Raw genomic sequence first — 27359 nt, forward strand, 5'->3', positions numbered from 1 at the left:
ATTCCACAACCATGCGCTCCGGACTTAAATAAAAGCGATTTAATAAAAAAATACATTCAATGAAAAAAATTTTTAAAAAAATCATATTTAATTAGGTTGTTTTTATTTTTATTTTTTTTATTTTTATTTTTTTTATAATTTGATGTAGAATATGAATGTTAAGTTTAGATCATGAGGAGATAGTTGAACCCCAGAGCGGTGTATTGAGCGTTTTTTTTTTCCCAATAAGTGTTATAATAGTGTGGCATGAGGAAGATTGCAAGAAGAGGAGGTAGGAGAGAAGATGGAGAGAGCCGTGAATTGAGGGGTGGCTGGAGAGGGAGGGCCGGACGCATGACATCATTCCCTCAGCTTCCCTGCGCGGACACAGCTCTGGTTTCTCCAATTGCGCACGGTGGCTGCTGCTGAGGGAGCGACTCCTCCTGCCGTACCCAGACGCGTCCTGAGCAACCTGCGCTCTTTTGGGGTGGATTTAAAAAAAAATAAAAAATAAAAAAATTATAACACCGACAAAAACCGAAGGAAGGAAGGAAGGAAAAGAAGGAAGGAAGGAACCCCCCTCTTAGAACCGACTCTCACTGGACCTGCTCCAGGGACGCAGACATTTCACACCGACACGGGGATTATTGTTTGTTTTAATCATGAAGACGTAAGGGTTTATAAGCTGAAAAGAAAAGAGAGGAACTCCGACGCTTACAGAAAGGTAGGCACTCTTTCTATCTTTTTATTTAATTTATTTTATTTTATTTTTGGCACTTTACTGCTACTTTTCTATTCAATGTAAATGCACTGGGTCTAAAAATCACGGTTTGGTCAGTGCGTAAAGGTTTAAACATAAAAAAAAAAAAAGGCATGGAAATGGATGAGACGTGCAATTGTGCGCCCACATAGAAACACAAATATACAGAAAGAGAGGCATCGTTTTCAGAATACTGCAAAGAATCTTCATCAATCCACCACCGGGGGTTTGCTGTAGTGAATATACTCCATAGTCCGGGACTCAGCGGGAGATCCGACTGTGCCACCGCAATTGGTGCTGCTGCTGCTGGCACAGGATATCAGCCTCTGTAGTATGAGTATGAAGGATTTCCATCATAGTAGACGACGGATGTATAGGTACTGCTTCCATTCCAATCCTTTTATTGAGAGTTAATCATAATATTAATCAGACAACAGCAAAAAAAAATAAAGATGCTTCTCATTTGCGCTGCATATTTCTGAATCATCTTTTGTTTTTTTTCGGGCGGAGGTGTGTATGAGAGTGTGAAGGGGTGCATCATCCATTAAGTGTGTTCCAAGTGAAGCATCAGACACTTTGCGTTGCATGTTCCATACCATAATCAGTTTTTTCTTTGCAGACATCGATTGCAAATCCATTTTTTTTTCTCCCATATTCCTTGTTTCGCTCTCCTCCTCAGTCTCACTCACACTCTTTGGGTTGTGGATCAGGTGTTTTTGATGCGAAGATTATAAAAATAAAAAAAAAAAGCCTATATACATGACTTTTCATGAGTACCGGAGCGTCCGTTTCTGCACCCCCCCCCCCTCCTCTCCTCTCCTCTCCTCTCCTCCTCCTCCTCCTCCTCCTCTTCCTTTGGACCGGATTCGACATTGCGCATCCCTCTGTTATCAGTGGCGTGTGGAAAGGAGTTGGGCATATTTCGTGGTGCGCCACTCGGATCTTTCCACAGCAGTCTTGGAGATGCCCGTGTTGAATGCTGGAAAGTCTTGAGTGGATTTTATGCGCAAAATCAGTGCAAGAATCCACAACTTGTCACTTCAAATCTTCCTCTTGTGGTGTTTTTTTTTTTAAATATTTCCCTCTCAGTTTTATAATAATCCATTGAAATTACGCACAGATTGACTGAAATCCAAACCCAAAAGATGAAGATACTGTAAACTTTTTGCAATAAATCCATGTAAAATCAGAATAACCGCCTTAAACTGAGCATCTTCTAATCCCAATGTTCGAGCTCTAAAAGAAATATTTCTGATATCCGATGAGAAGTGATGAAACATTTGCCCCAACAATCTAATCTATTATTTTCCCCAAGTTTTTGCATTTTCCATCTCGTCGCTCTGTCTCTTGTTTCATCGCAATGAGCGCATCTACAAAGCTCATAAAAGCCAGAGGAGAGAACAATATCTCGCCAGCGCCCGGGTTGTTAAAAGAAAATGGCTTTATTCATTTTTCTCTGTACCCGTGGTAACTTAGTTATAGCTTTTTTATGGTGCCTGGAAATGGCTTACAGGCTTGCAGTGCAATGTAATGTAATCAAATTTATGATGTTGCTGTGTATTACAATTCCCTGTTATGCTCCATCACATGAGAAATTTGGAATGACCCCCCTCTGCGCACACCCCCCCCCCCCCCCCCCTCCTCCCTCCCTCCCTTTCTCCCCATCCTTAGTCCTTTCAGCCCATACACATTGAATACACTCAACAAAACGCCCAAGAGCAAGGCAGGTACCATCCAGCATCAACCAGTGGAGAGGCAGCAAACATCCACTCTGGAATTATGTTCAGACTTTATCCTATCACTGCTTTTTTTTTTTTTTTTTTTTCCCCCTTTTCTTGCAACCACATCATATCCAACCATATCATAGCATATATATATATAATATATGCTCTTCTGGTTTTTCCTTTTTTTCATATTTCATACATATTTTTTCAATAAAATTTCACCTCCTGGAAGGAAGATATTAAATTATGTAGAGCTGATCCACAGCGATGAAACAAATGATGTAACGCATGAGTTGGTGGATACAGAAACACACAGAGATCTGAATTCAGTCTCTGCTCTATTTCTTAATGTTACATCTTTTTTTTTTTTTATCCGTGACAATGCCACTGAGATTTAAGCTACTGTTTGTAAGATTTTCATATTTCAGTTTTTATTAAAATTCCGATTCCTCTGTGTACAGTATGTGTCTCTATCCTCTAGTCCTTCCTCTTAATATTGAGATGTGATGTCATCTAATGATCACAACAGGGGGTGGGTGGGTGGGGGGAGTCTCTCGACCGGCGCCCGTCTTCGCCGGCAGACGTATAGAAGGACAGCCATTACAAGAGTCTTTCCCTCAAACTTAATGGGCTGGACATATTTTATGAAGCGTCACCTCACAGCATTGTTCATGGCACAATGAAATAGCCGTGTGTGACATGCTTACAGAGCCCAGACCAAGTAAATGCACCCATTCCCAGAAGGGTGATTAAAACACATATGCACAAAGCACATACACACAGTAGATTACATCGAGGAGATTACACATAGAATGTAAATGTATCTATTATAGAGACTGAGCTCATGAAATCACATTGTACATCATGCCAGTTCTTATGGCATTTGGCGTGCTATACGTACGCATTTCGTGGCATTTGATCGCATGTCGATTTACACCAAGATCTCCAGTTCACATATCTGTAAACGCTAACCCTAACCGTCAGTGCGTGGTATTTGACGCAGCATGAACATACACGCGGAAAGCTTATAATGCGTACAGATAACACGCTAATTAAAAGTAGATGTGTTAGAAAATATCGGTTCTGCAATATATTGCGATATTTCATTTCACAATAGTGTATCGATATTAAAAAGTACTGTATTGATATTTTTAGGTATTTATTCGAATGCAGATATAGTGGAGGTTCATTTTTGGGGGTTTTATGCTTATATTTTATTCATTATTATTTAACACTCTTTTATAAAATAACGTCAGTTCCTTTGTTGGGATTGCGCAAAAATAATGTTACGATGTTAGTTATAAACTAATAGAACATGAATATTTGAACAGGATCTGAAACTGTAATGTCTGTATAACATAATTTCAGTTTTAACACAGGAAAATTTTGTGATATAGCATTCGATCCTGTTGTGATCAAATAAAAATGTGTTTAGTATTTGTGCATATTTCTGGTGTAATTCAATTCTTCAAGGAAATAATCATTAAAAAAAAGAAACATACAAAAAATTGCCTTTTTAACAGTATCATGATATATTGTGATATATCGTATCATGATCCTAGTATTGTGATTTGTATCGTATCGCCAGATTCTTGCCAATACACACTCCTAATTGAAAGTGGCGTGTGTACTTACACAATTTCATGATATCACGTTGCTATTGTGAGATAAAATGTACCACTTTGAGGAAGTTGTTCCGTAACATAACCTCTATGTGTTTTCCTGGTTTAAAAATAACAATCCATAAAAGACGAAAGTGGTGACCTACCAAACCTCAAGTGGAACCCTATACATTTGGAATCATTTCCTCGTCCTCTTATATTCATTGTCACCCCAGCTCTGGAAGTAAATGTCATAAAATTAAAATAATCATTATGACGGTTTTATTTTTGGAATTCAGGGCATCACAGTTCACCTTACATTGAGCTGTCTCTAGCTGATGGAGTTGAGCCAGGGAGCTGTTTTAACGGGTTTTCTGTTCTATATTCTGCCTCTTAACTTGAAATCATCCAACCGATGCCTGTATGAAATGGGTGATTGGACAGAATGCTCAAGCACCCTAATGCTCCTCGACCGTGCTCACCTGTAACCATCTGGGCAGAAAAGACAGAGGCCGATTCTATAAAAAACAGGCAACATGTTGCAAATGCACGAATACTTTTATTGCATTACAAGATACAAAATAAGTCTTGTGCTGCTTCACTACAGTCTACCGGTCCCAGTCTGTGGGGTTGTGTGTTTAATTTAGAAATAGATGCAGGTGACGGACAGAGCTTTTCAAGGGATGGCAAACATGTAAAGCAGAGACAGTTAACTGGTGAAGTTTAATCATAGGTTTTTTTAAGCAGGACTTTGCCTTTCTGTACCATGTTCATCTAATTACCATGAGAGTTTTCATAGGTTGTCTCCTTCAGTTGTACCTCCATCACTGTGCATGCTAACCAAAACTAATTTTTTTAGCAAATTTGATCAGTCACAGTAAATAAACACCGTTAAATATTTAGTCTGTCTAAAATCAGTTCCCATAGCTGCTCTGCATATGTAATTGAGATGGGGTGAATGATTAAAGAAACGCAACAAAGGAGTAGTATGTGAGTGTAACGGTATTTTTTTTGTGCTCATCTTCTGCTGGTGCCATATTGTACAGTAAATCTTGTCAGGAAACATATGGTCCTCAAATCCAAATGCAAATGAGCGCTGGAATATTCTAACAGAAAAATGAAAATGTCCTTGTGTCTTACGAACATTGGTTTGTCACTTCAGATGCCTCACATATAATCTCTTTAGAGAAATTCTTGACTGTCAGAATGAGGACAAAAATGCACTATTCACAAGTTTTTCATGAACATTCTGACCTGGTTTAAGTCCATCGTGGAGCTTGACACTTTAATGGCTTTGATGTGTACACATTTTCCTGGTACATGCCAACATGTAAGGAATGGAGCTACTAAGTGATCCTGGAGTAAAGCACGATTTCTCCTTCAATTCAAGGAGAATGAGACACGCTGGAAGCCTCGGGCTCATATCATCCCATCAAAAATGTTGAGCTTCATCTCATAACATCATTCATTAATCAACGTCTGAACGTGTCAGCCTTTCACAGTTGCAAAATTTTCTGGTTGGAAATTTTGATAATGTTATTTCCACAGTAATCACAGAAGTCCCTGTCTTATAGCAGTTATATTCACAGGTAAATAAACTGCAAATGCAAAACCATTTTTATTCTAAACATTACGCCCATATTATGTTTTATTTCAATGTTTTTGAGAAGCATAATTTCAAAGCAGCAAAAATGCTCATTTTGAATATAAATGTAAATTGTCCACAGATAATGTAATCGATTTGTCTTTTCACAATAGACTCATACTGATTTACTGTATGTGCTGGTTTTGAACAAAAGCATTATTAAACTGGTCAATTTAGCAGATGATGAGTTAGGAAAAGGCGTCAGGGCTTGGAAATGTGATTAAAAAAAGGCTTACAATGTAGTTCTTAAGGTTCATACTTTAATCGAATATTAACTGAAACTCAATTTAAAGCTACATTACAATCTCCCCCTAGTGGTTGGCTGTTGTAAGGGTCATAAATCCCTTCACCTCTTTGTTATTCATAGCGACTAAAACCCCAAAATATGCATTGAAAAAAATCTTACTCAGGATAATTTTGGTCTTTTTAGGTAGAGTCATGTGTCTCGACTACGAAGACTTGGACTACAAATAGCATCACACAGGAAACATGGCAACTCCCTGCAAGTGCCAGACTTTCAGTTATTTTTATATACAGTCTATATGAAGAAAAAAAAAAAAATAGGAGTCAGGATGTAAACTCCAGGATTTTGCATGTCTGTCATCTGGCTCATCATTGAAGGGCATTTCATCATTCATAACTAAACAAAATCCAGCTAAGGCATGTAAAGCAATGTGTTATGGAGTTATGCAGCGTTGTTATATGAACATTTTATCTGGAAGAATTTTCATCGAAGTGCATAGTCAAGGGAAAAATGTAACCTTGTGTTGACTCAATTTCATTAGTAAGGAACATGTCATAGTTGCTGAGTGTCTTTAAGCAGCATTTTTAGTTTTCAAAGACTCCACTCAAGGATAATTGCACTAGTAATGTCTGTGTGAAGAGGCTCTGAAAATATTCCAACAAATCATGTGTTGAAGTCATACATTCATCATACATAGTGATGGAGAAAAATCATGTGATTATCCATTATGTACAGAAACACAGTTTGTTTACATAGTCACGGAAAAAAAAATTATTAGACCACCCTTTATTTTCTTCAATTTCTTGTTCATTTTAATGCGTGATACAACTAAAGGTACATTTGTTTGGACAGATATAATGATAACAACAAAAAAAGCTCATGAGAGTTTTATTTAAGAGCTGATATCTAGACATTTTCCATGTTTTCTTGATCGTAACCAAAATCACTTCAGTTCTTCCATCAATAGCTACTGCTAAAAACAGTGCTTTTAGGCATTCCATATTTTCTTTTCTATCTGTTTTAGTCACATGATACACGTGAGATTTAGTACCTGATTGCATAACCATTATTTTTGATGACTTTTTATGGTCTAATAATTTTTTTCCATGACTGTATACTGTTTAGTACAGTGGTTCCCAACCTTGTTTGGCTTGTGACCCCATTTTAACGTCACAAATTTCTGGTGACCCCGGACATTCAAAGCGGGGATCTTTTTTTTGCTAATATTAATTTGTTTTTGATCATGTAATAGCTTGCTATACTATGGTGCAAATAGACATTAATTTTAGAGAACATTTAGTCTATGTAATGTATATTATTATGGATGGAGGCAGAAAAGCCAGGTGTAGATTACTGCAAAAAGTGAGAATTTTATTTTCTTTGGTCAGGATATGTACAGTCAGTCCAGCTCAGAGGGTGCATACCTCCATCAAGGCAGATCACCCCCCCCCCTCCTCCCCCCGATCACCACCAAACTTTTATCATTTGTTCCTTGTGCCAGTATCAACATTTCCTGAAAATTTCATCAAAATCTTCTTTATTAGTCTTTTTTTTTTTTGTCAATTACTAGAAATTTCAGGCGACCCCTTTGAATTCCAGGGTCGACCCCACGTGGGGTCCCGACCCCAAGGTTGAAAAACACTGGTTTAGTACATAATGAAAATAACTATCTCTAAACAATGTGTTAAACTGCCAAATGTGTCTGTCTATAATGTGTCCACAGTGAAAATATTCAAAAGGATAGTGCTGCGTTGTCCTTTTTCTGAACTATCTGAAGTCCACTGAAATGAATAATGAACAAGCTGTCTATTGTTGCCAATTGGAGGTTTTCCGGCGAGCAGACAATTAGGAAACCTCTCACTGGTTGAAACAGATGTAAATCTCCTCGGGGAGAAAAAGCTTGCTGAGGGCTTAATCGTGAATGCAACCATCACCTGCCCTCAAGGGTTGTAACTCTTGAAGGTCACGGCAGTATTTTACCCCCACCCCCTCTATTTCTCGTAGGTATTGCCGGATGTTTCCTGCCATGCTAGCGAGCAGGGACTGGTGTTGGTGGTCTTTGAGGATGATCTATCTCGACATTGGCAGTAAAGACAAAATGCTGTCTGGCCTGTTTACTACTAGACTGCATCATAGTCAAAGGCATCATAAAGAATGAATGATTCATACTCTGTCTTGGATAGTCATTTATCTTTAATTCACAACTGTACTGTGAGGAGTCAGACAGGGGTCTCAGGTGGCCTGGCAGCGTTGGTCACTAGTAGTGGGTGGGTGGATGGTTGAAGGTGAAGGCAAAAAGGAGGAGGAGCTGCAGAGAATGTCACGCTATAGCCGGACAGAATTAAGACAGAGAGTGGAGAGTATTGGCGATGGCCTTGTTCGTTTCATCTGCAGGCCCTAATAAAACCCTCACAGGCCAGCATTGATCTCTCCCAGAATAATCCATTTAGACTGTGCGTGCCTGGCCATGTGGGGCCTCTTCAATTATTTATGGCAGAATGCTGTGCAAGCTTCCGTTGGGATGCAACAATGTGCCCTGGGAAACCTGTGAACTGTGGATTGCAGGACAGTAAGGGAGACACAGCAAGGGAGGGTAGGAAAGGAGGCAGAGCAGATGGAGGGAAAGGACTGAGATGCGTGGAGGGACAATGGAATGGAAGCACAGGTGGTGGAGGAAAGCGACGGAGGACAGGTGGAACTTGTTGAGGGAGGAAAAATGTGATGGAAGTGTAAAAAAGAAGCTGGCGTGAAGAGGAAAGATGAGATGAGCGTGTCGCTAGAGGTGGTAGAAACAAGCAGATGAATGAAGAAGAAGGGTGAAAACACGGTATTTGAAATTTCGTTGACAGGACATTTTGACAGATTAGTGTTGCTAAATGACCCACATTTTTACTTTTAAATTCATTTTTGCTTTAGTTGGACCATAAGGGATTATCCAAAACAAGGAGCTACTTTGCATTGAAATAAATGTTGGAATGGCAATCCATTAAAGTTCACACTCTGACGGGACATTACTGTGCTTTGACCCAGAAATGTTAAAAAAAAAATCAGTTAAGGAAAAGAGAGAGACCTGTATTCTACCTCATCGTAGTGTACAAAAGTACCAACATAGAAAGGAGTTTAATTCAGCCACAAACAAATCAGCTGTGTAAAACGCAGTTAGCAACACAGGAGAAGGTGTGAAATATTAAGTGTTGAGAAGTCTTTTAGAAACAATTAGCAGAAGAACCAAAATGGCACTGGTGTAAAACAAAAACAAAAAAAAAAGGTGTTCTGGGAGCACTGTGCAGAAGATACAAGATCCTGTGATTTTTGGTTTTGATTTCCGACACATGCTAGACACTGGTTCAAACCACAAGGTGTCTTAGCAACAATTTGACAGGATCTGTGCATAGAAACGGCTAAAGGTTGAAGGTGAACTACATGGAGTAAAGAGGAAAGACGGTAGAATTATAGATGAGAAGGTGTGGAAGAGTTGACTGGAAATGAGACCGGAATAGATGGATAGGAAAAGGGTGGAGGATGGGACCTTTTGAAAGCAAGTCATGTAGGACTATTGATCATGGCAAAGTTATCATTGCTATTGTGCTAAGTAGAGACATGTCGGCTTGACCGCTCATGGAGTCCATCATTTTTTTTTTTTTTTGCTACAGCACTCACCTTTAATGCTGTACTTTACAAAAAAACACCTAAAAACCCACAGTGGTCTTGCTTTTAGTATTGTATTCTGCAAGTTATCATGATAGAAAATCTTTGAGCGTGGTCAGATAGTCCTATTTTGGGGTTTTACTCAATATGTCATCGTGCTTTGCAATATGCTAACACTGTACGCTCAGCGCGACACATGGCTCACATCATAAACTCCTCTCTGTTTGCCTTGTCTATATTCTACTATGAGAAGCTCTCACACGGCTTGTATAAATCCAAACAGATTTGTCTCACCTGATTCCCCTCAGCGTTCACTATCAAGCTCTCCTCCTATTTCTGTAATTCCCAGCACCCTATTAGGCTTTCCAACCAATGCCTGCTGCTGAGTCCGGATTTCTGATCCAGCGAAAGACAACTGGAATTGAAATCTCCATCTGTTAGTTCCAGTCGAGTGATTACGCCCGGTACATTTTGAAAGGGTATACCCTCATTTCGCAAAGGCTCTAACCCTTCCGACCTCATTTAAGCTTTTGTTGAAATATAACAAGCCAATTTAGGACAATGTCCACATCTGAATGTAACAAATGTAGGCGTTTTCTACCAAATGGAACCATTCAACAACTTTGCAGCATCAGTAGTTTTATAATCTGTAATAGTTCATGCGATAGTAGCCATTTTAGAGTTCCCTTGGTGTGAATCTACAGAATCATTAATAATGCAGGCATTTATTTTCGGATACAAACCCTTACAGGGTGGGGAAGCAAAATTTACAATGAACATTTAGTTGTTTTTTCTCAGCAGACACTACGTCAATTGTTTTGAAACCAAACATATATTGATGTCATAATCATACCTAACACTATTATCCATACCTTTTCAGAAACTTTTGCCCATATGAGTAATCAGGAAAGCAAACGTCAAAGAGTGTGTGATTTGCGGAATGCACTCGTCACACCAAAGGAGATTTCAAAAATAGTTGGAGTGTCCATAAAGACTGTTTATAATGTAAAGAAGAGAATGACTGTGAGCAAAACTATTACGAGAAAGTCTGGAAGATACTATTAAAGAAGAATGGGAGAAGTTGTCACCCGAATATTTGAGGAACACTTGCACAAGTTTCAGGAAGTGTGTGAAGGCAGTTATTGAGAAAGAAGGAGGACACATAGAATAAAAACATTTTCTAATATGTAAATTTTCTTGTGGCAAATAAATTCTCATGACTTTCAATAAACTAATTGGTCACACACTGTCTTTCAATCCCTGCCTCAAAATATTGTAAATTTTGCTTCCCCACCCTGTACAATGTACATAAACTCAACATTCATTGTAATTTCTCACATCTAATACACTGTAAGCCCGGATAAGTAGAGTTTACTCAAAAAATTTGAGGCAAGTGATTGCACTTAAATGATTTGAGTAATGATCGACTAATCAATTGATTTAAATACGTTCAACTTTAATGCTAAAAGTATTGAACTTCAACTATTAAGTAGAAAACACTAAAAGACAAGTTATTTGTACTTTAAATCTGTTGTAAAATCAACCCCACTATCCAACCATTCAACTCAGCATTTTAGGTTACACTGACTAATTTTCTCAATTGCAGCCAGATTAATTTATCATTGATCAAACAGCTTTTTTTTAAGATAATCAAAGTCATGATCCTATTCCTGACCAACATAGATATGAAATTATTCAACTTAATATATCAAAGCATGGATGGAAATTAGCTTAATGTCCTTTGTCAGTACAGGAAGTGCTTTTAATTTGACAAGACATTAAGGTGTCCATTGTACAATAACAGTCTTAGATGAACAGTAAAGCCCTTGTTCTTCTTATGGCTCTGACTCATGGTGCAGCTCTACAAAAATACAAAAACAAACACAAAAAGACCAATAAACACTGCCATACACACATTAAATCCAAATTAACACTAACACCACAACCCCGCTGAACCCCTGCACATAAAAATAACACATTTTCAACAACATGCCCAATACCCACAATGCAATGCGAAGATAAAAAGGTGCACTGTAAGCCCGGAATTTGTATTTATTAAAATGCTTTAATTATAATGCACTTAAATGATTTAAATTTTATGATCATCATGACTAAAACTTAGTGATTTAATTCCATTCAACTTAAACTTTTTTGCACTTTCAACTATGTCTACACATTAGTAGAATATACTGAACATTTTATAGTAACATCATAAAACTTAAATCCTTTAAGTGCATTGTAATTAAAGCATTTTAGTAAATACAAATTCCAGGCTTACAGTGTACTAGTATAAGGAGACTAAACCTCATAGGGATAATTATACTGGGAAAAAAACAGGACTTAGCTATTACACCGGCTGTGTCGAACAGCCTAATCAGATGAGCTAAACAGTGTAATGGCATTGCTATTAGGTAACGATAGCATACCAGCAGGTTCCTGTTTAATTAGTAGGACCCCATTTCCCATCACTTGTCATTCTCTGAAGCAGCCAGCAAGGATTTATTGTTTGTCCACAACCATTGATTATTGGATTCTAGTAATTGTTTTGCCTTCGCTTGATTAACAAACCTGTGTTTTCTCCAGAGGCTAGCTCAATAGCAGCTTTTAATGGCAGAACGCCAGGCGAACTCCCGACGCTAAAGGGGTTTTCTGTACTGTTACAATAGAGAATCGAGTGCAAAAGATGGAAGGAATGGAGATGAAAATCTGGTCTTTTTTTTTGTTTTTGACAGGAGCTTCAGATGGACAGATTGCTTGGTGAATGGTTCCATCCAGTTCCATATACTTTTCATATGGGTGGTCCCAGTGGTTGGTGTTTCCAGGTGCTCAGTGTTTTGTGTTCCCTGTCTGGCAGCATAAAGGATGATCAGTGATAGATGTGGGGATGCGTTTGTACAAACCATCGCAGCCCTGGTATGCTTGGAATGGCCTGCCTTTTTTTCCTTTGCTTGGTCTTTCTCGATCTCTCCGTTTTTCTTTTTCTTTTTAAGGGATGTTCTGGAGATAATGGTCAAAGATGAGCACATAACTCAGCTGTGTAGGAGTATGTACATATGGTTTTGAGGAGGAGGAGAGGTTTCGGATCGGTGTCGGGTCAGGCTTTGCTCAAGAGTTTGGATGACTTTGATGAGTTAGAATGTGCAACAGTCCTTTCATAACCCCTCAAACTAGGTCAATAAACTTGGTTGAAGTACACTTTAGTCTTAACCCTTTCATGCATACTGGTCACTACAGTGGCCAGTTATTCTACAGCTGTTCTTTTGTATATTCATTAATTTTGCTGTTTTAGTTCCATATCAGCCAACACAGTGGACACTTATGCATCGTCCCATACGCTGCAATTCATACCATTATAGTGAATTTGCTGTTCTTGATAAACCTGATCTGCAGTGACATGTGTAAGTGTAAAAAATTGCTTGATATTGTTATTAGACTGTAATTAACTTTTTTTTTTGTTTGTTTTAACAAAAAGGTGTTGTTTTTTTGTTTTGTTTTTTTGCATAGTATCTCCATGAAGTGAGTAATAACTAGTATTAGAGTATGTTAAAATGTGACAAAACATCAGATTAGCAACATTAAACATGTTTTTATTTCATAGTCGTCACACAGTATATCAGTAAATACATGTTTCTTTGCTTCAAAAATTTAACCCTTTCATGCATGAATTATGAGAACCTTAATCAAGATTTTTTTTTTCTTGAGTGTTTTTATTCCTCTTTAGGCATGGAAAAAGAAACAATGTGATTTTTTTTTTTTTTTTTTTTTTTTTTAAATCAACCTGTTTTTCATGGAGTTGCAAAAATGTCCGCTCAGCAACACCATGAATTTTATTCTTGAAGCAAAGAAACATGTATTTAAAACCCAATATCATGGAGTGATATGAAAACAGTGAAATGAAACCATGTTTAATGCTGATCTGATGTTTTCTCACATTTTAACATATTCTAATACTAGTTATTAGTCACTTCATGGAGATAATATGCAAAAAATAAATATTAACAATTGATTTCCACTCAAGAACCAGTCAAGAACAGCAAACTTACAATAATGGTACGAATTGCAGTTTATGAGATGATGCGTAAGTGTCCACTGTGTTGGCTGATATGGAACTAAACCAACAAAACCCATGAATATACAAGAGTAAAGCTGTAGAGTAACTGTCTACTGTAGTGACCACTATGCATGAAAGGGTTAATGTATGGTGTCCAGCTGAGTGGACATTTTTGCAACTCCATGAAAAATAGGTTCATAAATTTTTTTTCAATTGCATGGTTTTTTTTAATGCCTAACGAGGAATAAAAATAGTATAAAAAAATCTTGATTAAAGTTTTCATAATTCATGCATGAAAGGGTTAAACCTTTGTACAGTCCTGTTTCTTTACATGCTTATCTTAGCTGCAATAAATGTGCTTGTTATGAAATCTTATCTCATAGCTTTATAAACCTTTATATACACACGAGTATGGGATACCTTTAAACTCATGGATGTACTCTATTATTCTAACAGGGCTTTATGAATCATAATCACTGCTTCTTAAATTTTTATTGCACCCAGCTGGTAGTTTTTCCATCATGTCATTATTATTATCATTATTTTCCTGACATTATTTGTTCTCTGTGTGCTGCTTGTTTGACGATATAGCAATTTGACGACATTGCGCCATTATTGTTCACGACTAAATGCCCACAACACAGATTTAGTGCCACAGAATTGAGCGTTGATGCATATATGTGTTGATGGTTTTTTACCTTTTCACTGTTGGCTGTGCTGAGGCAATAGCAGACTGCAGAAGGGACGAAGGAACGAGGTCTACTTAAAGGTAATTTATTTCTGCTGTCGCTTTGTTGGGTGAAGAGGAAGTGACAAATGCGAGCTGGTTGTTTATGAGCCCTGGCTAAGTGCTGGCAGGGCTGCCTTCCTCTGAGGCAGTTGGCTCTCTGTTTAATTCATGTCCTTGGGAGGTGCATTGCTTTGTGGCATTGTGTATGCCAGCCGAGCTAATGAGAGGTGAACCTATCTAGTTTTTATTCTCCACCTATACCTCCTTTTGGTTTTCCTGTCTACTTTCGCCCAATTTTTGCCTCTGTCCCTCTGATTTTTCTTCCCTGTCTTGCCTCTGACGTCTTTACATTTCTATCCTTCCTTTTCCAATCTGTTTCTTTCTGTTTTAGACTAGAAGTTACCCTGTTTCTCTCAAACGGGAAACGTCGAATCAGAGAACCCTCCCTTCCCGTCACTTCCTGCTAAATAAATCAGTCAGACCTGTGACAAACCCCCAATAGGACTGCCAATTTTTCAAAGCTGTCCCGTTCATCACTTTGATTCATCTCCTAGAGATGGAAAGCATGTTTTCTTCCCCTGTCACCCCCACCCCCACCTCCACCTCCACCCCCCAACCCTTCATGTTTACGGTCAGTGAGTTAGTTGGAAGGCTAGGGCACTGCTTTCAGTCTTTAGTGTTTGAAAAGGAAAAGGGAGTTTAGTGCATCAACGGTGGCTAGGCTGTAAGTTCTGTGAAATGCTTGCAGAGATGGACAGCAGAAGGACAGGGTGCGATAAAATGTTGACCTTACTTTCACTTAAGCTCAACTACATCCTCTGCCTTCTCCTCATCCTCCTGCATAGCTCTGTAATGTGCTGTTTTAATTGACAAATGGAATGAAAGCTCTCTGGTTATATGGGTGCCTGCCCTTGTTTCACATCAGTTTAGTTAATTCTTTTCTCTCCGGTTCCTTGTCCATCATCCTTCCTGTTTCTGCTGTTGCCTTTTAAGTCTCTCTCCCCCCCCCCCCCCCCCCCCCGCCTGCCCTCCCTTCCTCTGTTAACGTTTCACTTTCCCTCTGCCACTTTCGTCTGGTTTCCTCCAGCCCTCCCTGCCTTTCCTTCAGCTCAAACCCATCCCGTTCCCCGCTGATTGCCTGCGCTCCTTCTCTCTTCCTCTTTCTTCAATGTCTGCGCTTATTTACATCTCCCCGTTGCCTCCCCGTCTCTTAACTTCGCTCCTCTGCACTGCTTCATTCAAGGCTGTTACTTCAAAAGTTTTATATGTTTGATTCTTAAATAATGAAGGGGAATTCTCAACGAAACAATATGGATTCAGCTTGAAAAACAAAGCAGTGGAAGTTCATCAAAAGAACAGTAAATTAATATCTAAATATGAATGAAATCAGATATATTTATACACGCTGAATAGTTCATACAACATATAATGATAGCGATGTTTATAATTTATGCTGGACACTCAATTGCTGAACATTAAATGAGCGTAATAACACTGAAGTGTCAACTGTTTATCAAATTCTTAACAGTTAGTGCTGAATATTTGCAAATAACAATAACCTAAAGTAGTTTTCAAATGGCTTGCAAACGCATTCTGGAGTGTTAATATTTAATTTATCTCAATGTAGTGGTTAATAAGTGACTCAGAGTTGATCCTAATACATGGCGCTTTTGTAATACAAGTGGATTTTAGACTCAGTATAAAGTACAATATAAACCCTTCTCCAAAATTGCTAAAGTCATCCAGCTCTTCCTTTATTTCTGAACTCTGAAGCATCAATCTGACCTCAGAGAGATAAAATTGACAGTGGAAAGCCCTTTCCTCATTCTCTGCTCTGCAGTGCATGAAGAATTTGTGTTTGACTGACACTTCTGTATGTTCATTCTATGTTCAGGTCCTTGAGCCTTGAAAATGAAAGTAGTACATTTTCACATCAATCTGTTAAGATTGCCATCCGCTACTTACCGCCCTACTGCAGTGGTATGGATTTTTAGCCGTTTCAGCATAGACTTATGCAGGTCAATCTCATCAATGACTGGTGCGTGCTTTCTCCAGTAGAAGCACAGTAAAGACAATTGGTGTATGTATGTTAGTGGAAAATAGATCTCACTGAAAAGGTTAAATGTGACACAGTTGTTGCTTTTGGCATCTTAGTGACCTGAACTAAATGGCAATGGAGTGATGAATAAATAAATGTGTGCACATTATATCACACATTAACACAGACACTGAGAGAGGTGCAGTAACAAATGTTTTATTCAGTTTATTTAGCAGGGATGGCTGATATTTCTGATGTAAACATGGTCATAATTTATTTTAAGTTATATATATTTGCCCTCAGTTACTCAATGCCATGTTGTACATATTAGTAACATATGTGAAACTCTACAACTACACCATTAAACAGCAGTTTTCAATTAATTATTATTATCAAGGACCGCTTATTTATAGTAATTAAGGTAGTTGTGCATAAATTATTAGTAGGTACTTACTAGTTAATTAGTTATGAGCAACTCCTAAAACATGATCTGAGATAGAAAACCTTGAATGTAAAATTGTTTGTTTTGATTTACTAGATGTCATCAAGATCGATACTGAGCAAAGAGTAAGAGTACTGTTAAAATCACAATTCTTATAAAGCAACTTCCTGGCTTATTATCAAGGGGCTTCAAAATGAAGCAAATATGGAAGTGTTGTAATACCACTGACAGCCACTTAGGAGGAGGGATGACCCCTTTGACCCCTCATGTCCCGGTCCCCCCCCCCCCCCCCCCCTTTTTTTTTTTTTTTTTTTCAAATGTGGTCATTTTTGGCTTCAACAAGCCAACATGGTGACAGACAAATCATAAACTACTGGCTTCAAATTAGCTGTTCATAAACTAATAGGTGACATCATGATAATTCCATCTGCTAATTGAGAGAGTATGTTTACTGTCAGCGAGCACTAATTATGTTACTGCTAATGGGCAAACTGTAGTTGTGGTCATGCGGATAAAGCATGAAATAAGTGCATTATAATTAATAAAGAGTCAAAATTGCTACTAATATGCGTGCAACTAATAAATAGTGAATATATGCACCTACTATATTCTTAATAAAAGGAAAACAAAATTATTATGCTAAGCTAAAATTTTGATGGTATACTTTTTTGTAATTCAAGAACTTATTTTGAACATGTCAATCAAAAGACAGAAAGAAATAAAATAGTCATGAAAATAGACACAAAACACAACTAGAAAATAATAAAAACAAGTGGTTCCAGGCACAACAAACCCCGCCCCTCGCACATATTGTAGCTTATTTTGGCATCGATCCAGCTGATGTCATCATATCAATTGCCTCTATATATGTATATTTATGCAAGTAAATGGAAACAAAATAGATTTTTTTTTTTATAGACATGAAATTTCGGCCATTATACAGTCACAGAAAAATTATTAGACCACCCCTTGTTTTCTTCAATTTCTTGTTCATTTTAATGCCTGGTACAACTAAAGGTACATTTGTTTGGGCAAATATAATGGTAACAACAAACATAGCTCATAACAGTTTAACTTCAGACCTGATATACTAGACATTTTCCATGTTTTCTTGATAATAATCAAAATCACTTCAGTTCTTACATCAATAGCTATAGCATTGTACTGCCAAAAACAGTGCTTTTAGGCATACCATGTTTTCTTTTCTGTCTGTTTTAGTCACGTGATACACACAGGAGTTAGTACTTGATTGCATAACTATTGTCTTTGATGACTTTTGATGGTCTAATATTTACCTTCGCCAAGGAGGTAATGTTTTTGTCGGTGTTGGTTTGTCTGTTTGTCTGTGTGCAAGATAACTCAAACAGTTATGGACAGATTTGGATGAAAATTTCAGGAAATGTTGATACTGGCACAAGGAACAAATGATTACATTTTGGTGGCGATCAGGGGTGGGGGGGCACGGGGGCTCTCTGATCTGCCTTGGCGGAGGTCTGCGCTGTCTTTTCTAGAAAAGCACTCAGAGAGCGCAGACCTCCGCCAAGGCAGACCAGTGGGCCCCCGTGGCCCCCCCACCCCTGATCGCCACCAAAATGTAATCATTTGTTCCTTGTCCCAGTATCAACATTTCCTGAAATTTTCATCCAAATCCAGGGCACTGATCTGCCTTGGCGGAGGTCTGTGCTCTCCAAGTGCTTCTAGTTTTTTTCTGACTGTAAGTAAATGGAAAAAAAAAGAAAAAAGATTTTAAAAATGTATAAAAAACTTGAACTTTTCTATTCCGGGTCACTGGCAATCTATAAACCCAATTTGGTATGAATTCAACCAATAGTTTTGCTGGTAGAGTGTTAACAAACAAACAAACAAACAAACAAACAAACAAACAAACAAACAAACAAATATTCATAAGAACATTCATTGTTAACACTTTGTAACAGCCCACAGCTGTTCAGACTGTGTATATATACATGCATTTATATATATATATTTCACTTTCTAAAAATAGCTCTTAAGTGCAGCGCCTGTCGTGGGACCGTATATAGTGTGTCAGGGTCAAACCTGCAGTCCCACCTATCGTTGATAGTCACCTGTTATGCATTTTTCATAGCTCTGAGTGCTTCTGCCTTTTCTTTCATCCTTCTTTTCCCTTGTCCTTTACTCCATCCAAGCATCCTGTTCCGTCACTCTGAGACTTGACTTTAACCTATGCTGCACTTTTCCACTGCCACCCTTTGTTTTCATCTATTGCTCTTAAAAGAATAAAATTATGACCATCAGACAGATCCATTAAATATTTAGAAGAACTCTGACTGCTGCTGCATTCACTGGCTTCCCAGGAACAGACACCACATATGTTCAAAGTATCTTTTTCTGCAGCAGAGAAGTTTTAAAGGTATTTTGAGAGCAGTGGCGCAATTAAACAAGGTCTTTTAGGGTATGTGTAGAGGTGTGTTTGAAGTGCATGTGTATGTTTGTCCTTTAAGTATTAACATGTATTACCCTGTGGTGTGCCTTCACTATGTTCACTAGTAAAATGCTCTCTGTCTGCTGTGTGTGCATATTGTGTGAATTGCTGCTCCTCACATTACTTTGCTCAATGCGAGAAAATTTATATGCAAGTCCATCCCGCATTTTCACTGCAGTGTACGAATTAGAATGATCAGTTGCTTGAGAGAACAATAAATGAGCTCCCTTGATATTGATTTGTCTAAAGACACAGCGGAGCAATAGCTTTAGAAATTATCTCTCCTTTCACTGTTATATTTATGATGAAGTTGAAATCTAACTGACTGTGCCCTTGTGTGTTACTGGGCCTATTTGTCATTGAAATATTGTCTCTTTTAAAGTAACCTCCCATCAGTTTCTCCAGTCTGTATCTTCCTTTGTTTTTCTCCGTTTCAATGCAAAGATTCGTCCCTAAATCATGTAATTGTCACAGTGATTACATAACTGCATAATTGTTATTGTTTGTGCACACCTCAGTTACTTTGCATATCTATATAAAAGTCAGAGAAATGTATTTTCACTGGCAATTCAATGCAATATTTCATCGTTTGAGCTTCGGTTGACACCCTTTAAGTGACGTCATCTTGTTCTGTTCTGTCTTTTTATTGGTTCATGAGTGAAGAATTAGTGCCACCAACTGTTTATCTTAACCCATAAATACCCAGTGCTACTTATGTGGCAGTTCCAAAATAGTTTTTTCTCTATATTTAACTTTTTTTAAATGATGGGTCACCATTTATTTTAGTATTATCCTCTGCATTTTGCATTTTTTGGGGGGAAAATCAGGTATTTTCCTATATTTAATTTACTGATCATGTAGATGTTCATAAAAGCTCAGATTAAAGTTGAGGATTATTATTTCCAAAACAGAGAAAACTCAAGAAAAAATTGACTTTTTCAGCGAAGATATAAAAAACTGAACATAAAACAAGTGTGTCCATCCACTGTCATTGATCCAACTCCATGGGTTTTACTGGTGAATCAGCGTTGTTGAAGATGACAGTGTTGCCACGTTTACTACGGAGCCTCTGAACGTCTAAATGGGTCATATCGGATGACCATGAAAAGATGACAAACTGTATTTTACACCAATTATTTACATGTATTGATAGGTTTCATGGTTCGGAAGTTCTTAAACATTTTAGATCGGTAGATGCTTTTAGTTGCCGGTGGCTGTTTGGGTCTTTATGGGTTAAGATGCTAAAGTTATGATATAAATCTTTGCACACATTTCATTACATTAACGTCCTGGGGTTTGTGTAAAAAACACAGATATGTCACTTTTATGTTTTTGGTGTTCAATGCCACTGAATTTCCTCCTATGGTTTATGTGTTTTAGTAAACTGTTATTAGACATATGCTATAACAGCACATGGAAATGAAAAAAAAAGATAATTACTTAATATTATCCATGTGACAAATGTTGTGTGCCTTCTCTTTCATATTCAAACCATTTACTTGATCAAGGATACCTAGCAATAAAAAGAATTACAAGTATAAAATACTATGACGACTTACTCTGTCACAGCTTTACACAACGGTGTAGCTGTTACAGAGATATGAGAGTGAGCAGCCATGGCTTCAGTGTCGCACTCAAGGATGTTTCCACTGTTCTAAAATTGAAATGTGACGTGGCAGTCTCTATGATAAATCTACTCTACCAGTTGATACACTTGTTTAACATTACTAAGATAGATTTAAAAGGTTTTTTTTCCAGTTGGAGATTTCATTTGCTGTGTTATTTACTACGTTAAAAAGTTTCTGTATCACCATCTGTGGAGTAAAATTGTGGAACAAATTGTGTGTGGAGATAAAACAAGGCTTGTTTGTTTATGGATAATGTTGTATTGATAAATATGGTGTAATTACTGAAGATAATGGTTGAATTATTGAGTTTGTTTGTATGACTGTACTGCCATGATCATATTGTTGGGTGCAATTCAGTTACTGCATTATGTATTTGTTGTAGTTTGACGTTAAAATTAGGAAAATATTACTGTTTGACTCTTGTGTCAAGTTTGTGATAAAGGTGTAAAAGCACTGAGGGGTAGGATTAAATAAGTTTATACTTCTTCCTACTCTTTTTCGACCATGCAAAATTCAGACTTGTATGTGCTTGGAGATAGATTCTGTCCATTTGAATGTTTTATTTAGTTTTTATTTAGTTTTGTTATTTTGTTTTGTTGCATGATCGAAATAAATAAATCAAATCAAATTTATGCAATGAAATCATGCATTTTTAGGAATTTGTTGAAATCAGTGTATATCGCAGTGCAGACATTGGATTTATAGGCCTTTGTCCATTTTCTCACCCCGGTGGGTAATCTGTTTCATGAATACATCAGGTCGAAGAACTACGGCTGGATAAATGGACTGACGTGAACTAATAGCGGGAATTAATGAAGTCAGAAGATGTGAAATTCCTCCTTGAAGTGGTTGCTATTGTGGAAACAGTTGATTCATTTTCCTCTTTGTGAAACGGAGTGCTCATTCATGTCATGCTTGTGGAGATATTTTACTACTAGAAAGTAACTGAACAAAGTTACATCATTGTCAGATGAAAGCGGCGGAAAATAGCGAGTAAATGAATAAAAACTTACCTAATGCAGCTTTAAGTCTCGGTAGAAGATTCCATCTTCAGTTACAGATGACATTTGTTGCAGCAAAGAGGCATATTTCAAAGACAGTGAAGAGCACATTCATACTTATGCAGAAGTGAGGTATGTTAATTGATGGAAGTCCTTGGTTTTAATGGCCATGTAGCAGTGGGTATTGGGAAGAAAGTGACAAGCTTTGATATGTGCTTGTACGGGCCAGCCAGCTAACCCTTGGTAATGTAGTGTCTCTCCGTTGCTTCCTCTCTTTCTGAGTCTATGCCTAATGGCTGATAATGAAGAGGGCATCTTTGCAGAGATGACATGTGCACGTCCTCTACTGGACACACACACATTCACAAACACACACATACACACACACAGAGGCTGGGCTGACTGCCCTTCAGAATACCAGGCCTGACATTAATCTTTAAATGACTGTTGCTTCTTCCCCAAGACTTTCAATCCATTAGTGGCTAAGTCTTGAGATGGAGAGAGATTGCCAGAGAGGAGAAAGAAGGGAGGATGCAAGCGGTGACTGTATGTGTGTATATGTGTGTGTATGTGTGTGGGAGAGTGTGACAGAAAGGATGATGTCAATGATACTGGAGGATGAGGACAGTAACAGAATGAAAGACACTGCAAGGCTAAGGATGCTGGGAGGTATCAGAGAGGTACATGTAGACACAATCCCGAAATACAAAGAGGAAGTGAGACATGGAGGACACAGATCTCTTTAAGATGCAGACCATGGAAGCTACTGTACTACTCTGTGGATGACAGCGCCTTGAAAACACAGTCACGCACACTGTTCTCACACCTAGCTCGCAAAGTCACAAAGACTAGCAATTAAGATTCGACTAAATAACTTCGACGAAAGCACACACGCTAGCATTTCACGCAGATGTTGTCAGATTTCACAGCTGACATTTTAACACAGCAGGGTGCAAGTAATAATTGTTTTGAACAGTATGTATTCTTGATTAATGACTTCATTGCCACATATTACGCAATGTAAAATATTAGGAAATTGTGAAAAATAAAAAATGTTAATTAGTGTTTCCCAAAGTTCAAAATAATGTCTCAATTGATTCATAGCTTTAAGATTTGCAGCTTAATGTTTGAGGTTTGCATGATTTTTACATGAATCTCTAGTCACATGACCAATGTGGAAGACCAACGAAGTAGTTTCATGAACTGAAATATAAATAAAATAATTTTCAAAAACTAAGAAATGTACCGGAAAATACAATAAAACAAAAACAAAATGGAAATGAATAACTTATAGATATTATAGTTGTGTGGAATAAATAAAAACTGGGCAAAACTAGAAATATTTTAACTTGAAAAATTGAACCAATCTGTGTAAAATTCTATTAGCAGCGTGTAAAAAGGCTATTACCAAAAAATGGTGCAGATTAAAACCTCCTACAACTAAGGACTGACTACAAATAGTGAATGGAATATTTGAGATGGAGATTCTGACCCATAGATTAAAGGCTCAAGAAGAGCAGTGTCACGATAAATGGAAGAAATGGACATTTTTCATTTCAACGTCACATTACTAAAACCAATTGTTAGTCACAAAGGTTTTTTTTTTATGGTCAATGTATCCCAAATGTCCCTTATGTTTGTTTTGTATTGTACAGAAATCAAAAAATAAAAATAAAGTGTAAAAAAAAAAAAAAAAAAAAAAGACAGAAAATTGAACCAATCAAAAACCAAGAAAGAACCTAAAAATGAAATGAAAGTGAGAATTTACAAAGAGGTTAGAAATGCTAATAATAACTTTAAGATTTTTTTTTTTTTTTTTTTATTGCTATGGGTCTTTTTTTCTCACTAATACCAGGGTTCCCACAGGATCTTAAAAAGTCTTGAAATTACAAATCTGCATTTAATACCTTTAAAAAAGTCTTAAAAAGGTATTAATTTGATATGTTCGGTCTTAAGTTACGTTGCCATAAACTTGTTCACTGATTTGTGTTTAAATGTGTCTGTCAAATGTCTAAGCGGCAAAGAAAGTACCGTTAGTTGACTCAGTTCCATCGTTCCGAACCGACAATTTATACTGAAATTAGGGACTGATTATCGCTAACTTTGCAGATATGACTCTGAACGATGGGAATCAAGGTGATGGAATAAATAAATACATTTCCCTAAATTCTAGGAGTCATGAATTTTTGCCAGTATGGCTGTGAAATGGGCATTCAAGTTTAATTCAAAGTAGTCTTAAAAAGGTCTTAAATTTGACATAACTGGCCAGACGCCTTATTCAGTTAAACCGGAAGAACAAAACTTCTCCAACTCATCAGGCTCTGTTGAAAGATATGATGCAACACTTACATTTGGAGAAAATTTTCACTAAAAGATAATGTAAAGTTATTTTATTCAATTTGGCAGCCCTTTATAGATTACTTTAATATTAAGTAAGTAGACAGATTTCCCCCACCCCCCCCCCCCCTTTTTTTTTTTTTTTTTTTTTTTTTAATATATATGTATACATGTGAGTGCAGGTGTAGTGTTCTTGTTCTGACACACATATATTGGATACTATATATGATTTTTTATATTGTTATTGTTCTAATTTCAATAAAAAGAGTTAAAAACAAAAAGGTCTTAAACTTAACTTAACCCTGAATACAATCCTGACTCTCTTCTTCTGACCTCCTCACGCTCTTCCACCACTTCTCCATCTCTTTCCTTCTCCGTCCTCCTGTCCAACTCTTCTTTTTGTTGCGACTTTATTCCTCCTCATTAATCTACCTAGACCTTTCTGTCTGTTTATCCCTTCTTTGCCAACTTTCATCCCTCTCATTCCCTCTTTCCTTCCTCTATACCAGGGGTGTCAAACTCATTTTAGTTCAGGGGCCACATTCAGCCTAATATGATCTAAAGTGGGCCAGACCAGTAAAATAATATAAATAACAGGATAAAAACTTATAAATAATGTAAATTCCAAAGTATTCTCTTTTTTTGTGTAAAAAAAAAAGAAAAAAAAAAAAAGGTCAAATTCTGTAATGAAAGTGTTTACATCTATGAACTCTACTCGAACATAACATGAACAAATATGAGCAACCTGAAAATTCTAAAGAAAAATAAGTGCAATTTTAACAATATTCTGTCTCAGTTTATCATTTATATATGTACATTATAACTTACAGATCACAGTGGATCTACAAATACACCAAACATTTAATAACAGGTAGAATATTATTAAAATTCTACATACTTCTCTTAAGACATTTCAGGTTGTTCATATTTGTTCTGGTTGTTGACATTTTTTGTAAAAGGGCTAGTCTAAATGTAAACATTTTTTGTGTATTTGACTTTTTTTCTTTTTTTTTTACACTAAAACAAAGAGGAAAAAATGTGTTTTTCATTATTTATAGGTTATTATGATAGTTTTTTACTGGTCTGACCTAATTTAGGTTGAATTGACCTAAAAGGATTTTTACATCTTTGATTGTTAATATTATTCAGTATAATTTTTGCATTTCACACATTCATCCCACGGGCACGGGTACAAGTTTTGGCCCCTGGGCCGCATGTTTGACACCTGTGCTCTATACAGACCTTCACCTCTTCCCTTTAACCCCGTTTTAATCCCTTACTTTCCACATCCATTTTCTGCTGCTCCTTCAGCTTCAGCTTCAGCTCATCCTCCTCTTCCTTTTTTGCATTCTCTCTTGCCCTTCCTTCTTCCCTGCATCCTACATCTCCCTCCCTCATGCTTCTCCAGCGGTGAGCTATAGTGACTCTGACATCATTACCCTTGTTGTGACAGGTTTCATTTGTACCCTGTGGACCTATACATCAGCCTGACTGATAGTCTGGGGCCCCGGCCAGCGGAGCCCCGCCCAGACTGGGACAGAGTAACAGACAGAATGGTCCGAAAAACCACTCCAGCTTGGGTACCAGAGGATATTTTTCCCCTACTCTTTATGATATGTCAAACTCAATGCTGGCTCAAAACACTTGCCAAGCTATGCTCTGCTTGAAGTAACTATCTGAGACAATTTCTTATAAATAAATATCCATTGGGCCTGAACAAACAAAAGAAGGAGAAAAGATGTCACAGTAGTACCCACACAATTTGACTGACAGGTGATTTCCAGAAAGTCGTTTACAGAAAAGAGCTCTTATAGCAGCAATGATAGAAACAATAGAGAAAGTGATTAAATATGACATTTTCCCTTTGAGTCTTACATTTCTTTGTGCTTGGACAAATAACACCCATTTACAAGAGGTCTTTAATTTGCCATCTCACTTGTTTATATGAAACTGTCAGTTCTTATAATTATGAGGTGAGTCTCACAATTTCAAATTAATTATTGTCATTTCTGAGGAAGTTTTAAGCGTTTTCTTTTAATTAACCCCTGAACCCAATTTCTCTTTTCCTTTCTGTCTTTAAAGATGAGACTGCAGCGAATTTAAAACACTTATAACCCAACAAAACAATACCAGACCTTCTGTACACACAATGGAATATCCAATTAATAAAAAAAGTGAATTTCTCTCCAATTTTGTCTAATGTAATTTGGTGATAAATAAGAAAAGCTCTTTACTGTGTGGACTCATTCAGTCTGTAGACATGCAGCAAACTAAAGACACTGATGTAATCAGTAACATCCACTGTTACAGGTATAGTTGTATCATTTAAAGTAGCTAATAGAATTCCCCATTATCATTTTTATTTGTTACACATTTGACACAGATGAGGATGTTTTGGAAAACAGATATTTCCCTCTATGTTTGGGCCTTTCATCCTCATAGAAATGGTATTTTAGGTTGCAAAAACAGCAACAACAAATCTGTTTGGAGAGGGAAAACATCCCATTTTTCTCATGTATGTTATTGCTTTGTGTAATGAACCTGCCCCTGAAACATCAAATCCAGGTGTATAAATGAGTGTCTGACCTGCAGTAGATGGAGGTCAGCACAGATGCCTTTGGCAGACCAGACTGGCATTACGGACAGATCCACAACATGTAAAGAATACACTTCAACAACCACAGCCAACACTTGGTGGTGCTCACTCTCATCTCTGCATCTGCTTCAACCAGTAGTATCCATTATGTCCACAGTTTGTCCAACAGAAACAGTAGTTTGTACCAGTTTGTGGCTGTTTTTGCTTTGCCACATGGACAGGAGATGAAAATCTGTTTAGAAAAGTATCTGCATTAGTGTGGACTAACCATGAGTTTATAAATTTTGAAAACAGTGCCCGCACTTGAATGAAAATTAAAACAAGTGGTGCCAGGGACAACAAACCCCACCCCTCGCACGTATTTCGCCTATTATAAGTAAATGGGGAGATCATAAAAAATTTGAACTTTGACCTACTTTTCCCAAAATGTAATGACATCTATTCTGGGTCACTGGCAATCTATAAACCAAA

At 37.4% G+C, this 27359-nt stretch overlaps 1 protein-coding gene across 1 annotated transcript in view; it reads left to right on the plus strand.

Annotated features, from left to right (window-relative positions):
• Positions 1–406: 406 nt before the first annotated feature.
• ptprsa (protein tyrosine phosphatase receptor type Sa) overlaps positions 407–27359 on the plus strand; it is a 317356-nt gene continuing 290403 nt past the window's right edge. Inside the window, 1 exon segment of the mRNA XM_030131459.1 lies at positions 407–703. The gene's annotated coding sequence lies outside the window, so the exon portion shown is untranslated.

The sequence above is a fragment of the Sphaeramia orbicularis genome, chromosome 4 (genome assembly GCF_902148855.1).
Source record: "Sphaeramia orbicularis chromosome 4, fSphaOr1.1, whole genome shotgun sequence".
NCBI lineage: Eukaryota > Metazoa > Chordata > Actinopteri > Kurtiformes > Apogonidae > Sphaeramia > Sphaeramia orbicularis.